The following is a 17,365-nucleotide window of genomic DNA, read 5'->3' as shown; positions in this document are numbered from 1 at the left end:
ATCTGTTGCACCATGTGCTGTCACCTTCTGTTTCTGAGCATCATCTAACTGTATTTCATCCCCAGATGGGAGCTTCAGCCTTGATGACCCAGTCTCAGACCGCAGAAAAGGGCAAGGTGGCTTGTCAGGGGCTTCAACAAACAGCTCAGCAGATGTTGTAAACAGCAGAGAGGAAGGGGCAGAGCCAGCTCTCCTCTGCCAGTGCTAAATGTTTCCCCTACTGCACTGCCAGGCTTCGGCCAAGCAATGTAAGCTGCAGGAGGAAGGACCAGGAGAGAGAAGAGCTGGGAACAAACACCGTATGTAGTGTCAGTTTGCCCAGCAAAGAAGAGAACAAGGGCTTTGGAACAGTGTCCAGCCTTCACCAAAGGCAAACACAGGGCGTGAACGTGGCTGCTGCCCTCTTGGCATCCCGGCTGCCACATCCTCAGGGCAGGCGCTCGGTGCTTTCAGCCGCCCAGTGTAGGACTCTTCATAAGGAATTTCGCTGCCTGCCATCACCGTGCCGGTGTAAAGCTGCGTGTCTGTGCATGGCTGACCCTAGTTTGCCTTGACAGGGGCAGCACGACGTGGGCTGTGTCGGTAGCCTGACGTAGGAACCGCTATCAGGCTAGGGACATGTGAGTCACCCTCACCTAGGGGAGCTCAGATGGTCGAGGGAGGTAGGTGTCAGCACTTCGTCTTCCCCAGAGAGCTATAAAAAGCCGTGCTGATACTGCATGTGGGGCCCCTGCATGCAGCACATCTGGATGTACTCGAGCTATCTTTATGCTAGAGAGCTTGGGCACCAGAAAATGAAAAGTGCCATCAGGAAAGTCAGCACAAGCCTGCTGGGGCAATCCTTGCCCAGTCTGCGCTTTCTTTGCTTCCTGGCTGTTTCGTGGCTGTGCTGAAGGCACTCATGGCCACTTCAGAGCAGTCTGGTTTGCTTCCAAGAGCTTTCTTACACAATTCATGCTTCTGCTCTAGCTTGAAAATTAACAGACTGGTTTATTAGATAGGCTTTATTATTCAGGAGAACCCATCCAAAGGCTAGGAGCAGTTTTAATCCCAGCAGAATGACACCTTGGCAGCCAAACAGTTTTCCGACTAAGATTTTGTTGGAGGCGTCTGCTGAGAAAAAGAAAGAAGTCCTGAACAGGCTTCTCCAGCTCCTTCCCCCATGAGAAGATGTGGGATTGGATGTCCTAGTTTTGGAGCAGCACAAGGCAGCGATGAGGCTAGTTCTTTCCCAGGAGATGCTGTGGGCAATGAAGAGATGGGACTCTGGGGGCAGCATTGCCATGCTTACCTTGTTGAGGAGAAGGCACTGCAGGGAGTGTCGTGACACTGCACTTTTTAAGGACCTGATACCATTCATTTCCTTCCCACGCACCCCACGGTGTGAATCACAGTGCAGGGGAAAAATACCTGCAGAAACCACTTTTCCTGTGCCATCTGTAAGTGCACGTTGTCCTAAAATGAGAACTGCTGTAGTCTCAGGCTCCCAGGTATTCCTTCTGGCCTGCAGTAAGACTGCTGCGCCCATCCCTCACCACAAGGCTGGGTGGAGGCAAATCTTTTGCCCGCCTACTTGTCTCTGACTTGGCCTGAGATAGAAGACCATTTCCAGAAAGCACTCGCAGTGAAAATATTTCAGTTTGCAGCTGCTTTGCAATTGCCGGTCTCGCTAATTTCTGCTCTGATGTCGCCAGCAGTGCCCCATTAATGTTATTTATAGTGTTTGTGCCGTGGGCCTTGCTTGTGCTCAGGGACCGTTGCTGGTCTGCGAGGAGGGAAGAGCAGCTCTAACCCTTTCCTCTCAGCCTCTCTGAGCCTGGGCTCTTATCCCACGTTCTCCCTGTCTCACCTGGGCTGCCTGCATCTACCTGCGACTGTACCTTGCTCCGGCAAACTAAGCCATCTTGGGGCTTATTTTAGTTATTTAGAACTTAGTTTAAAAAACACACTAAGTCATGAGACCGAGCAAATCTGATAAAGATGCTTCAGGGGAAGGCAGTCTGCAAAGCCAGATGCAAAAGCAGCCAACCAGAAACCAAAAATGTATTAATACTGAGAGAGCAGGCAATTATTCTTCCATCAGAGTCGCAGGATTTTCAGTGGGTATGACTTCGGTGCTACTTCAGGACAGCCAGGCATTTTTTTTGGCTGAAAATGGATAGAGCCATAGTTGCTTCAAAGCCTTTGTCTTTCCCTGCGTGATACCCAGGAGCTAGAATTAACTGATGCATTTAACAAGCACGTCAGCCCATGTGGGAAGGACCTTTGCAGGTGACTGGAACTGTTAACCTGAAGTATTAAAAAATCACGAGTCAGGCTTTATCTCATGCCTCTAATCCTAAAATTAAAAAAAAAAAAAAAATAGCAGCCAGCATTTCCATATTTACCTGCTGAGGTTTAACTCTTCAGTGTTGATGTCTGTAGGGTGTTCTGCCTGAAAGCTGAATGTTTTAGGTGATCAAATGACTCTGGAAGCTCAGGCTTTTTAGCTAAAGTACCAAATACTGCCAGAGACAGTACATCTGTAAGCACTGGAAACTCTGTAGTCAGAAAGTAAATCCCCGAGGAGCTATTTGAGCACTTAAGCTGATCTTTAGTACCAAGTGTGCACTGGTGGCTGTGTCGGAGAGGGACTGGAGCAGACACCACGTGCCTATGGAAGAGGCCCTTGTATCTTTAAGACATCCCATAAACCACATGGCCTGGAACCAGTCCCTGGGTGAAAAATTTTTTGCAGTGAACTTGTGCCCTGCTCCTTATGCATTTCACATTTTTCTGCAATATTTCAGCTTGTAAGAAGCCACTCACCGTATTAATGATCAGGAAATAATAACGTTCGCAACCCAGGGCCAAGTACCCTCCATCTCCCTGCCATCCGTAATAACGGCGCGCTTAATGGATGTGTGCGGCATGGTCTCCTAGGAACCCTCGGGGAAGGCAGAGCTGCACCAAAAGCACACTTGCTCAGCTGTTGCTGGAGAATTTCAGCCTCTTTCCAATTTTTCAGCGCCAGTTTGGTGACTTCTCAGTGACGTCGGTCTCTGTTACCTGCAGCAAGGTCTGTTTTGTTTCCTGTCTGGACCGGGAGCGGATTTCTCTGTTGGCACAACGGGACCTCGTGCACGGACCGTGAGCCTCCCGTGGCAGAGATGGACGGCGAGCAGCGAGAACCAAGCGGTTGCAGAGTCTCCCAGCAATTGCCAAGCGTGATGGAGGAGGCTGTCAATCAGCGGCCAGCAGCATCGGTGTTACTTTAAATCAAATCTACCAGTGGCTGCCTGTGCTTGTAAATTGCCACTGGGTAGCAATTAGAGTTCGCCAGCTCGCTCGCTAACAGCCTCGCTCCCTGCTGCCATTACTGCGTTGCCTGTGCTCTGTGCCTCTTGTGGGTACCAAGGCAAAGGATGATATTGCCTCCCCACCCAAGAGAAAGCCCATTTTGAGGGACACTTTTCAGAGTGATCGGTCACAACCGTTAGACCTAACACACGGCTTGTTCTGCCATCTAATTCATCTTTAGTTTTCCAAGAGACCAGCACTAAAGAAAGCGCAATTACTGGATTTGCTCTAGGAATCGGACTAAAAGCCGATGGCCTTTGTTTAAGTGGTATGAGCATAATGGCCTCCACCCAGCATTAATCACCGTGAGACTTTGAACACAGGAACTTGGGCTATTTTTCAGAACCCTGTCAATTGTGAGCAATGTGTCCTTGGGCAAGCGTTGTCTTTCCTCTGTGCCCCCCTCCCCTCGCTCACCGTTGAACAAAGCATGCAATAATACTGAAGTGCCTTTAAAGACTAGCTCATTGATGAATGAGTCCTTACTGCAATTTTGGGGGATCTTTGGATGCCAACTACTATTTTAGTGCAAAGTAGTATTGATTATCATCATGCATATATAATACAGTAAGTTGTTACTCATTTCCTTATTGCTTCTCTTCTCTGACATTATCCTTATTAGGTACCTCAGGGGCAGGTTAATAAAACTCTGTCTATTTACATTAAATACTAAAGGAAGTGTTACCTCTAATACAATGCCACTCACTACCCTAGCAAAACCTATCCATTTGGCACAGGGCTCCGAGGCACCGTTCCAGCATGTCTCCTGAGCGTCAGGCTGGAGTTGTGCAGTGATACATGTTTTCTTTCTTTTTCTTCTGCTGTATTTTGTAACTGCTAGTCTGATCTGGCATTACTACCTATCATAGAGGGAGGGTGCTTTTTTTTTCTGAGTAATCTCACAATACTTATTTTTATAGGTATATTGAAGATAATGATCCTGCTTCTGAATGGGAGATAAGAGAGAGACAAAGACAGAGCTGCTGGCTTTTAACTCGCATGAAAAGCTTCAGATACTACAGCGATGAGGACCGTATATGAAGACAGAGCTGTGCTGTAAATGGTAGGAGAGAGAGCGATGTAGTAACTTTGATACGAACACTGACCTTCTCAGCATTAAGCATACTGCATGATGTTACAGAAATAAGGCTTAAGATGCAGGTTCACAAAGGTGACAAACTGATACTGAATTCGGCAGCATTGGAGTATCTAACTACCTTTGTAGGTATGGACATAAACGCCTTATTTGATAGGAGTTAACATGACTGGAAAAGTGAAGCGTTAGCACAGTGGAACATGCTCTGTTTGAGGTTGTGTCTCCACTTTCCACTGTACCTGCCATTTTGTATTACGGGTTGCATGTGTTACCAGCCTTGCCCCAGGCAAGGTTAATGAATTGCAGTTCCTCTGATCTGCCCAGCTTCAGAGAGCTGCACCATATCTTGTGGAAGGATCATCACTGGGAAGCTATCGCACGGCAGTCTGGAGCCATCGGCTTTGATTGTCTCTCAGTGGTTGGCCAGGAGCCACGGTCAATAGATTTGCAACGCAGGGATGCCAGCGTGGCGGGTGTCTCAGTTGCTTCGCAGCCCAGCACATGGCAAAAGGCTGAACAGGGCAGGGAAGCCAAAAATTGCCAGCTGGAAGCAGGGCGGTGCAGGAGAGAGGGCAAACAGGCTGCTGCCAAGCCTTAATGCCTATAAGGCTCAGGGTCACAAAGGGAGACTATTAATACAGATTTTCAGATAGTTTCCATCTTCTTTCCTTTTGTTTCCAATATTTCCTAGTTCCTATCTCCTCTAAGAGCAAAATTGGCAGAGCTGTCAGGTCTCCTCTTACCACACCACTGGTCAGACTGCGTGTGAATCTGGAGCGAGGAAGCAACCGTAGCAATTTTACCAGCATTTTACCTAGCTTATGCCAAGTCTGGTGTGCAAAGGACTTGCTTAATGACTCTGCCATCCTTTCCCATACGGAGAGGGAGAAGCATTCTCATTTAATATTAATCTCCTCTCCATGGATTCAGGCTGCTTCTGACACTGTATCAATTATTAAAACTAGTTTAAAAATTTCCCAGGATTAAAGAGATTAGTTTTTTTGTTGATTTTGGTAATTCCTCCTGCTTTTGCATCTCTGAGGCTGTGAGTGTAACACAGCTACTGGCTTCCTGTTTGCTTAGAGTTCACCCAATTCAGGGGCAAAATGAAAATTTCATTTCCATTTATAATTGCCAAACTCATGCATGAGTTGTAAGCAGCTCCAACAGACTGGATGTTGCTAAAGCAATTGAAGACCTTTTAGGTGACAATGTTAGGTGAGCAATCACTTGTACGTTACCCATGGAATATTAATTGTATGTTTGTGCGTACAGTTAGGGTCTTTCTACAGAATTTTACATTATGAAAGTAAATTTAAAAGAGAGAAGAACATTTGCAGTTTTCCTCTGTGATGGTGTGTACTTCTCGTCTGCATAAAGTAACTGGTCTCTTTCAGCAGACGGTGGAGGTTACTCCACGGTCAGATCAAAGAGCCTCATGTGCTACTGTCCCAAATTTAAAGAATGCCTAAAGATCATCAGTTGTCCCCTGTGCAGTGCAACTTCATTAGCTGTGGAAGAACAGCTCACCTGCTCCAGACTACAAGTTAAAGTCAGAACCGCAACTGGCACTTCAGAAAATCTAGAAAAAAGGATTAAAAGAATAATCAAAGTGCTTTAAGCATCAAAAAGCAAACAGGTCTATGAAATATACATGAAACCCCACAAAAAACTCAATTCCAGCATTATCTGTTTCCCATTGAATCATTCATTTATTTTTTTTTTTGCTACCAGGTAAAGTGAACTCCTTAAATGGGATCTTTCACTGGGTCTTCCCTTTGCAAGCAATACTGCCTGAACAGTCCCACTCATCACTCCAGCTGAATGGAATATTTGTGGCTTCCTATAATATCCCATAAGTGTACCTTTGCCTTAATTAACTGGTCAGACAATCTTGTTTAACAAAAGGAAGACCCAGTGAAATTCATATGTAAAAGCAAGTTTCTCTAATTACAAATTAATCAGGAAAAATCCTCGGTAATCTTTTCTCACTAAATATTTCCTGTTAGAAAGAATCAGATGGCCCATTATTTTTCTTTCCAACTGTTTCATGCTGCATGATAGACTTTATCAATCAGCCCCAGAAACCAATCTTCTCCCAGTCTCCAGCACAGTAATCATCAATCAAATGTGTAATCAATGGCGCTAGAGCCTCATCACAACCTTTTCTTTGCTAGCAAGCGTCACAGCTCAGGGAGAGAGGTGGAGACGCACATTTCAAATATCCATCATTCTCTCCTGCAGAGGAAGGATGGTGGGAGGAGAGGAGAGAGAGATCACGTGTTAAAATGTTTTATATTTGTTGTTAGTGTCTCTGGCTAGAAATTGATAAGCAGCAGGAGCTGAGAGCACAGAGAGAGTCTGGCATGAATGGTGTGTGTGGGAGGAAGGTCAGGAAGGGAGGAAAACAAATGTCTTGTTACTACCATTATTTGTATTGTAGAGGTACTACCGACCTCTTAGATTGCACATTCTGTCCTCCCAAACACCTTCATAAAAGTCAGGATCATTATCTTTGTTTTCTAAGTGGAGAAACTGAGAAAGGTTTGACTTGCAGAACGTAAGCAGGCCCCAGACAGAGGGGAGAAAAGAGCTCAAGTTTCTTGACATCTAGACTAGCTCACATTGCCTTCCCCTTTCCAGGAGACAGTGAATCTGAGATCAGGGTCTCGCTGGGCAGAGGATGGTGGAATCAGTACTGGTACAAGACAGCTTTCCCAAAGGTCCCAGCCTTCTTTCCATTTCCCAAGCTCTCTCTGTCATTGTAGGTCATCAATTGTCAGATGGTTTTCCATCTCCAAGCTTTATTTTGTGCTTTGTATGCACATACAAGAAATGTGTTCCAGCTTCACATCACTGTGGCGTGAGCCCTAGAGAAGAGAGGTGCTTCTTTGAATGTATTTCATTTCATAAGATCAAGGAAAGAAGAAGGAAAAAACAAATAGCAGAAAGCTTGTCCTGTACTGATTATTTCTTATGTTTGTTTCACACTTCATTGATTTCGCTTGAATTGTTCCTAATTTACGCAAATGAACGATAAGATTTAAGTCTTCTGGCTCTGGTTTTCTACCCGTTTTTACGGACTTCATCTCTGCAAATCAGGCCTATAATATCTGCAAGGAAGACAGAAAGCAGGATGTGTTTCTTTCTGTCTTATGTCCCGTAACACTGTTGATTCCCCTACCAAGTGCCAAGGGAGTTTATTCACTTGAGGTTTCTTTCTCTAAACCATTCTTAGATGCTGAGAATATGATCTGTGGGTCCTTGGCTCCTTGTTGGGTTTAAGCAGGCTGAGAATTGTAAAGCAAGCGTTTACCGTCCTCAGCATTACCATTATGATGTTGTCAGCATTACTGCAGTCAGACCACAGCATGGCCATACGACTGATGGACAACTCAGAGCTGGAGCATAGGCTTTGGATGATGACTGACATGCTTCCGCCCGTCCCTGTGAATCATAGATGCTATGTTGGGCCAAAGTCAATGGTTTGCATACATACTTCTATATTTAATTTATATGTACTATCTTGAGCTGGAAATGCAGCAACAAGTGGATTTTGTTTCAAAACTCTGCTCTGAGCAGTCCTTTGTGCAGTACAGAAGCAAGGTACCTCATCAGGTTGGCTTTTTGCACTGGGCAAATATTCGGCACCTCTTATTTGCTTCCCACCTTGGCTGGTCTGGTTTCCTGCTGATCTCAATTCTGCAAAACCACAGCAAAGCTCATCACTTGCATCACTAGGCTTCTTAAGTGCAAGTCTTAAGTGTGTATTTTGTCCAAAATCAGGTGAGGAATTAGTAGCTGAGGAGCACAGCCTTCCCCATTCCTGCTTCCTCGGGTACCCATGTGCCATGCTCTCTGAATCACGTCCCGTTCCTTCATCACACAGAATGGGCTTTCTGTGGGACCATTGAAAAGCACCACGAAGAATAAAGGGCCCAGGAAGGGGATGGATGGAGGTACAATGGTAACTAAGCTGGCAAAGAAAGTTATGTGGAATCAAATCACCTCACGCTTCCATGCCTTTCTGTCCTTTAAAAAAATACTCTGGATGCCGGTTTACCCTAATTGGCTCTTCATTCTGGCAAGGCAAAGAGAGCTCAGCTTCTTTTTCACTGCCTTTGTGTCCCTGCTTCTCGTCCTAACTTAGTTTAGTCTTCTGTGAAATTGTTTTCTCTGCAGAGACAGAGTTGTCTCGTCTCTTGTAATTCCACTAGAATAATCCTTGGCTCTGTGCTAGCAAAGTGCTGAGCGTAGTCATTGAAGGGAGCGCTGGGGAAACATTGGCATCTGCACACATGCACCTTAGTGCTGGGGGAATTCAGGCAACTCGGAAAGCGCTGAAGATTTGCAAATATCTTTCTTTCCTTTAACGCTTGCTCTGTGGGGAAGTAGAAAAGGCTCAGGAAGCAGCCAGCCAAGGAGGGCATGCCAAGTGAGCAAAAATAGTGGGGCACTGAAGGCAAATGCGGGGGGAACAAGTGCTTTGTGCAGGACCTCAGCACATACAGATCAGGGCGGTTTGCGGGCAGTGCACATAGAGCCCGGGGACTGCTCAGCAGCTGAGCTGAACGGGGCCACACCGTCAGCATCCTTCTCAACTGACCTTACACAGCTACTGCGAGAGGTTTTGTCCCAGAGTGCTTATGATCTCAGCTGACAGAAACCTGGAACTTATCTGCCTGTGGAACTGTGCTATGAGAGAAACAGGCCTAGTCCTCTTTATGTAGCTAAATAAAAGAACTTCTTCAACCAGAATAAGCAATGCCCTCGTTTTTACGCAGAGATATAGAGAGGTGAAGCATGGTTCTGTTAACAGACCTTACAATTTCTGACTTAGCATCTGAAGCCCAAACCACGAGGTGCCGAACCCAATGGACAGCTGTTAAACGTGTGTGATTTAGAGCCAGAAGGGAACGCTGTGGGAGGCCTCCTTCACACAACCAAGCGATTCTTTTCCCTTGCTAGATAAATGATGACAATAATACCGAGCTTAACAATTCCCAGTTACGCTAAAGAGCGTCTCTTTCTGAGAGTTAGCCAATAGCGATTTTCCGATATTATCGACATCGCCTACAGTTCCAGCCTCATCACACCAGAGTCCTGGCAGACAGTTAGCTCATTGCTCCCCGTGGAGAGAACAGGACTTATTTCAGAGTTTATTGTCACCGTATCACTATGGTGCCTCGGGTTATCAGCCAGCATCCAAATGGCAGCGCTCGGAAAGCTGCTTATCCTACAGCCAGATTGTTTTGTAATTTCCTGTTATTATCATCTTGCGTTTGGTTCTGAACGCTGGCCATTGCCCGCTAGGAGATCTGAGGTAGACAAGCACGCTCCAGTTAGTATGGCAATGCCCACATTCATAACCGGGTCGTAACCCACGGCACACTGAACTTTAACAAAGTCTGATAGGAAGTTGAAAATGTCCTGTGGTTGTAACAGGCAGAGTAGATCTAAATCAGAAATAAAAATGACGTGGCTCAAGACAGAAGGATGTAGAGCAGGAACCCTGGAGCAGGGAGGCAGCAATTGCCATGCAATTATGGGGTCTGTCACTTACCATTTATAATGTGCTGGGTGTCCTAAAAGATGAGAGGTTGTCATTTACTTTATGGATATGCTTGTTTGTTATGCTGACAGGCAACAGAGTCTCAACTCAGACGCCCATTGTAACTAATTAAACAGACAAACCAATCAACAAACATGGCAGAGGAGGAATTTTAATGTGAAGAAGTAAATATATTAGTTAGGGTGACCTTGCAGTGGTTCTCAGTTTAATTTTGTTTAATATCATATTAATTAATTTTAATTACCTTAAAAAGCACACAAAGCACCACAAGGCAGTAATGACAATTGTTCCAAGATTCCATAGCCGCTGTCATCCTGAGGGATCCCAAATCGTTTTACCAGCTATCTAGATTGACTTTATGAAAATGGAGATGTGTTAAAAGATAACTCCATTCCAGATACCATTATGCTTGACCAGTGCTTGCCCTCTGCTGAGCTCAGTTCAGTAACAGGGACTGGCTGGTGCAGTAATTGACTCAGGCTTACTAGATGGTTTTTAGATACCAACGTGAACAGCGCCTTAAAAACACAGCTGGCAGATGAAAGGATGAGCTGGTACCAGACAGATAATATTTAGTGGATTTTTCAACATGTATATATATATACATATATATCAGTCAGTATCTGACTACTGCAAATAAGCTGAATTTGCTTTGGGTTCCACAGTATAGAAAAAATCAGAATAGCTTTGGGAAATTTCTTGGTCAAACCAAACATTCTCAGCCAAGCAAAACCCCTACGAAAGTTAAAAGGGCAAAAAGAGTAAGGGAGGTCCTCCAAAAGATGGCTCACCATATCTCAGAGACTACCATTATATAGGTACCGTTTCTCCTTTGCAAATATTATTAAGGAAACCCACAGCTGAGTGGTTGGAAGCTTTTCTTTGTAGATCAGACGTTGAAGATTAACTCTTTCTTTCTTGCCCATCTATCTACTTGGACTTTGTCGTGTTCGTTGGCGGTGTATTGTACTATGACTAAAGTAATATGAGGAAGTCTTTGTACAACCCTTAATTTTTACTTGTAGTTTACCTCTGTTTCGGAGCAGCACAAGCATGGTGTATCTCCTATCCAGCTTTGTTGCTTTGGCGATCCATTTTCTGTCTCTCTCTGTCATAAAGCCATCTGCGTACATCAGCTGTGATGGATCATTTCAATATTTTGTCTTCTATTTTGGGAATGGAGCTTTCCTTCCCCTTTTAGATAAAAGCTGCTAATGTTTGAGCCTCCATTTTAGTCTACCAGGCCATAAGACTTCCTGACAGCATATTTGTGTCGTGAGCATGTGACACTGCTCCTTGCTTCACTAGGCCAGACAATAAATATTGTAGAGCCAGAGCAAGAAATGAGAAGGGGGATTTACAGTGCATAGCATCATATGGCTTGTAGGCTAGGTTCATCCCTGGGTTAGTGCTGTTCAATTCAGAGGAATTATCCCAAGCAGTGAATCTGCTCCAATGGCAGACATGCAAGACTGGAATTTCAGCTCTGTTTTTTTTTAACTCACTCTTGTCCAAAGTATATAGAAAGTTGCTTAGCATGGGGTGCTGGGGATTTATGCAAAGCTTGGTTGCAGGGAGTGAAGAGAATTTGAGGCTGGGATTTGACTTCAGCTCACTTGGTATTGAGGTTCTAAACCTGTCCAACTTTCAGATGGATTCAGGCAACAGCCAGGATGAGAACCTTGTCAAAGCTGATGGGAAAGGACTGACAAAAGTAAAGGCTGAGGGAAACTGAGGAAGGGTCCCCAGAAGGTTTTGTGAGTGGGCAGATTAATTTCTTTGTTGGGAAATTCAAGGTAAGTTATTTAAAACAAACAACAACAAAAAAACTCTTTGATTTTTAATTGAACTTCAAAAACTGCATTTGTTATCGGATAGCTCAACGAAATGCTTATGTACTCAGAGCAGTAAGACAGCCAACACTTTTCCAAGGATACGGACTAGGAATAGAACGTAGTATTGGCAATGCCGTGAGTCACTACATCCCTCAGCACATGGTTTCATTGGTTAAAGAAGTAATGAAACTCCAAGAGGTTAAATGTTCGAACTTTCTAATCAGCCAGAGGTTCAGAACAAATAGTTTGATGTATGATCTACTCTCCTTTTTCAGCTGAGTTTTACTTTCTTTGTGGTCATTCTTAAAATCTACCTGCTCACATAAAAAGCAGTAAAAATATTAAAGGTCTGAGTGTTTTATACAGGATGAAAGGTGTTTGTGCATGCAGTAGCTGTGCGGTGGGCTCCCAGTGGAATCCCAGGGTAGGTGGAATTTACCCATTAGTTTAAATTTTGAAGAATGTCAGTTTATATGGAAATCACTGAAATTGATCAAATTATCAGTTCTGCTTATTTAGAAGCAAATTAAACCTTACGATATTTGCAATGCTTGATAATTTGGACATACGAGCTTATAGTAACAAACAAAAACCTCTCAGTCCCACTGAGTGCCCCCCCCCCCTTAATATGAAAACATTTGCACTTAAAATTGGTGTTTCCTGAAACCAAAATTCAAAGACAGCCCTTGCCAAAGGAGGTGTATGGAGCAGAGAGTGAAAAGGAAATGACAGTTATCATATCTGTCTGAATACCTCTGTGGCCTGTTGCCATAGCATCTGAGCTCTTCCGAATCACCAGCCAATTTTAACTGCACAGCTCTCCTGTCCAGGCTGGAGGCATTTCCACGGCTTCAAATTCATTCTTCCTATGGAGAGTTAAATGGAGACGAGGGGAGGGAGAAAGGTGTGGAGAGACCAAATAAATCAGGGTCATTTACAAAAAGGTTGAAAATGGAAAGAAAGGGAGGGGGAAGAGGCAAGTGCTAACAGTGAAACGAAAAATGAAGTGCCATGATAAAAATGATGCAGTGTCCAGGCAGCCCAGTGCCCAACCTTGAAAATCCCATGAGTAAAACATTGCTCAGTGAAGATGAATCCTCTCACCTAACCTTGTTCACAGCGACATCTTTGCAGGTTAGAAAATTATTACTTTCTCACTTTCCAGCTCTCAGATGAGTTCGTGAATATCTCTGCATATGGATGGGTAGATTGGATTGGCTCAGGCCGAGCTGAATTGGCAGAGAGATTCCCTAAATCGAGGAATATTGTGCAGTATCATTCTTTCCAGTAAAAATATAACGAGGAAAAAATTCTCCCTGAAACAAACAAAGGGACCTCAATATGTTGCCATCAAGCTGTTTTTCAGCCATTGACCAGGCTTAAATAGCTGCACTGCAGCAGAAATGCCTGGAAAACCCACAAGGACTTCAGCAGAACTGCAAAAGCTCTAGGAGCAAGTTGCTTGTGGGTGCCTGCTCCATTCACAACCAAAAGGATTCATCACCTTACATCATAGCTCAGCCCTGGATGCGCCTTCAGCTCCGTACTCCATCCATGCAGGATGGGATCACTGCACTGGTCTTCCCTTTGTCCAGTTTTACTTGGAAGTTGAGGTATTGTGACAGTGAGGCTGCGTGCTTAGATCCTCCGTTAGGAAAGGTCCTCGATGGGGCTTTTTGAGTATGCATTTTCATGTCACCAATGTCACCAGACCGATGCCTGGGGACACCCGTGAATTAGAGGAGGAGTTCCATCACTGGGCAAAGCTGAACAAAGCGGTGTGATCTGCAAGGAGGAGGCTCTGCAAGCCAACACACTCCCCCTTCTCCCTCCAACCCATGAAGTTGCTTCCCGAAGGCTAGTAATTTAGCCTAGGGGAAACAGCAAAATCCTGTAATGTCCTGCTCCTTCTTACACCCCCAGGCAAAGAAGATACAGCGGATCATGGAGTGTTATGTTGTCTAATGGACTTATTACTACTTAACCAATGCAGTTTCATCAAAATAGTGCTCAAAGCTGATGAAGTGGTGTCTGACAGCACCACAGTGTGTTGTTTATTGATAATTGCCCATTGTAGTGCCCCCTTGCCCACTTTTGATCCTAAGGCAAACTGAAGAGCCAGAATGGCTTTGGGTAATTGCTTTTAGGCACATCGACAGCAGCACATTGAGGAAAAAGGATTCTTAGCTACTCTAATCTAGCACTAAGCATGTTCCCTGTGTTTCAGTCCATGTAGGATGAGGAGGACTGCTCAGACCTCACAGATCATCATTCCTTATGTTTCACCCAACTGGCATTAAAAAGGGAACAGTTGTTCAGACCTCAGAAAACTAGGTAGTTCCTTGCCACAGGCAAAACAGGCAAACAAAAAATGGGTGGCACCAGTGTCCAAGATGCTAGGGCGAAGATTGACGAGAAAAGCCTGTGTAAAGGCAACAAGAAACACCGTGAATTCTCCCTGATCCTTTTAGGATCAGATTCTCTAGCCGGAGAACACGGTAATAAATTACAGACCTGTCTCAAATCATTGGAAAAAAGCTAGATAGAAAAGCAGAAGCATATGGCAATGAAAAAGCCTGCCTCACAAAATGGAGAGGAGACCTTTTCTGGTTCTAGTAATATGTCACCCTTTATATAAACTGGCCCAGAGCCCAAAGAAATGGACTGTTGCTTCCATTTACAACAAGACCATGTCAGGCCTTCTGATGGCTCTATGAATAAATGCTCCATTATCTCTTACGGATATGTTTCCAATACGTTATCTGACCCTGGGTTTATTCATTCACAAATTTGGTCATCTTTTTAACAGAAGCTGGTGCCTTACTTTTATCCTGGAATTTCAAAGAGCTCCACACATATCAGTGATTTCAGCTTGTTAAATGTCACCAAAATGGAAGCTGAGGCATGGAGAAATGAAATAAATGTATCCAAATTCATGCTGTGAGTCAGAAACAGAGCCAGAAATAGACTGGCATTGAACATACCAGAAATGATGAAAGGTCAGGACGAAACCCAGGACTCACTAGTTAGATGAAGCTGCCTCTTTCCGCTGACTAGAGCTAGGATTCACTGTGCACAAAGAAAAGCTGATAAAATGGGTGCTCTTACATTGCCTGTACAGTTCTTGTCTGCACTTGTCTCCCATTTCCCCATCTATGTTGTGTCTTCCTGCTCATCAGAAGATGTCTAGCAGCACCCTGTAGCCCGTATTTCGCTGGTACCTTTGAACCACCATTACTTGCAACTTTCTGAGCTGTCGTCTGAGTGAAGGAGGGGAATGCCTCAAATGGGTGGTTCACTTTATTTTTCTTGCAGAGGTTCATATCACAGCTAAGCAGATTACATAAAAGAGTCACTGCTTGATGCAATTTGTGTTAGTTCATTAAGCACAAGATATGTTTAATGTGAACACTTCTTTAATCAACCAAAGATGCTGTTACAGACACTTAAAAGCCCCGTGTACTTCTGCTCCTTTCTCCATATTGCTTCTCTGCCCCGATTTGCAGGAGAGCAGGCAGATCACAGTCTCTACACACCAGCGCAGAGCAATTTTGAGCCATGGTAGCAGTTCCAATACCAGAGAAACTGGAAAAGAATCATCTTCTTCCCCTAAATTTTTTCCCTAGCTTTTGCACTTCTGCCATGTGCCTGGGCTGTTACGCACCAGGAAGGAATTATTCCACCAGCTGAGGTACAAACAGCTGTGCAATGCCTAAGCAGGACGTGGAAGGACTGATTACCTCCCTCAGATCTGCTTTTCACCCAGCAAACCACTACCATGCGTGCCTGTTCAGGCTAACCCAGAAAGAAACGAAGGGATATTCGTTTCAGTGGTTCAGCCGGGTGGCTTGGCTGTGTGTCCTTGCTGTAATGGCAGCTACTTGGCAACTCTTTGCCCAGTCTGGTATTATCAGACCACAGAGCAAGCTAAACAAAGGGACACAGACACTGCTTACAATTTGCTTTGGCTACTCACTGCAGTCTGGTGATTCTCCATCACATCTCTGCTCATTACGAATACAGATAACAGACCATGATGAGCTGAGTAGCCTTATCCTTAGGAGAGAAAACTAATCTGCATGCTTGGATCGGCAGCCTTGTTCTTGCCTAATCTCACCTTGGAAAGCACAGTAATTGCAGGAACATAGAAAGGATGTAAAGAGTAAGGGGGTGAGAACCCCTGTGAATGCCTCTTTCTAATTCTACCTCAGTCTGAGCCTGTGGGCTTTCACTGCTTCCTAGCCACATCTTTTCTGAGAATTGTGCATTTACACTGTGTGCATTGTAAGGAAACAGTCTTTTACACAAATTCTTTTGTTCAAATAAAAGCAGAAATAAACCTTATGCCTGGCCACAAGAATAATGGTAAAAGAACGCTGGGTAAAAGAACTCCTTGTGCTCAAAGCTTAACTGGTACAATAGGCACCATGTACAAAACATTTTCCTTTTATGCTAGATTTCCTCTATTTTCCCTGTTTTGTTTTTTCTTAGAACAAAAGCAACATCCCTGTGCTCAGATGGCCTTGGTGTCAGATGGCTGTCTTTTGACCCTATTCTACTGCAAACAATCAAAGCAATGAAAACAAGGCTGTTCACGTTGGAGTTCAAGCTGTAAACTTGTAGGGTCAGGCAGGTGCACAGTCCTGCTAATAGTACGTGTGGCTTGGAAGGGAACTCCTGCCCCACATTCTGCACTTGGCTGCAGCAGACAGATCCAGGCACGTTTCCTAATGGGTTTCCATTCTCACTGCGGTCTAAACCAGACCTTTAAATGTTACTTTGAAGTTGGTTTTGGAGAGAGATCCAATACGGCCTGTAATCCAGGTCCAGATTTCCTTCTTGGCTGACCTTTTAGCACATATTCCAAACCCCCATCATACGGCTATTCCCGATCTCATTGCCAAGAGCTATCTCCTTGCCTGTGGTGAAAATTTATACCAAAGCTTTTGAGACAGTTTCCTCCTTTTAACTCATGCTACTGCAGCCTCCAACTCTGAGCCAAGACTTAGAAGAGTTATAAAGGAAAATAAATAAATAAATTAAAAAGCTTCCAGTTTCTAAAATCTATGACTTAATATTGATTTTGAAGATCCCATGAATTGAAACAAGCCTCCTGTGCAGAACTCCTCCAAAGATACCATGTTCACCTTTCCTTTTGACACATTTTATCGATCTCCATGTTTGTGCCACATGAATGATGGATTATTGCATATCAAACCTTGCAGTAGTCATTTAATGCCTTTGAATAAAACATTTCTCACAGATTAACTGAGCAGTTTTAAGCGAACAACCATTTTCATCTGTTTTAAATTTTCATGGGTACTTTCCTGGAGAACAAGTACATTGTTAATAATTGAAGGGATTGAGACCTTGCTAATCTCTTTGTATTTTAATAAAGTCCTGTTGCACCCTGGTCATTTATTTTTTAAATTTCAGCATTTATAAAAGCTCATTACATTTTATTTCCCTCCCTTTGAAATGAATAATCCTGAGATTACATGAAAAGAAGTGATTGTTTTTGTA

Source organism: Cygnus atratus, chromosome 22 (assembly GCF_013377495.2).
Source record: "Cygnus atratus isolate AKBS03 ecotype Queensland, Australia chromosome 22, CAtr_DNAZoo_HiC_assembly, whole genome shotgun sequence".
NCBI lineage: Eukaryota > Metazoa > Chordata > Aves > Anseriformes > Anatidae > Cygnus > Cygnus atratus.
This window is presented reverse-complemented; position numbering follows the sequence as displayed.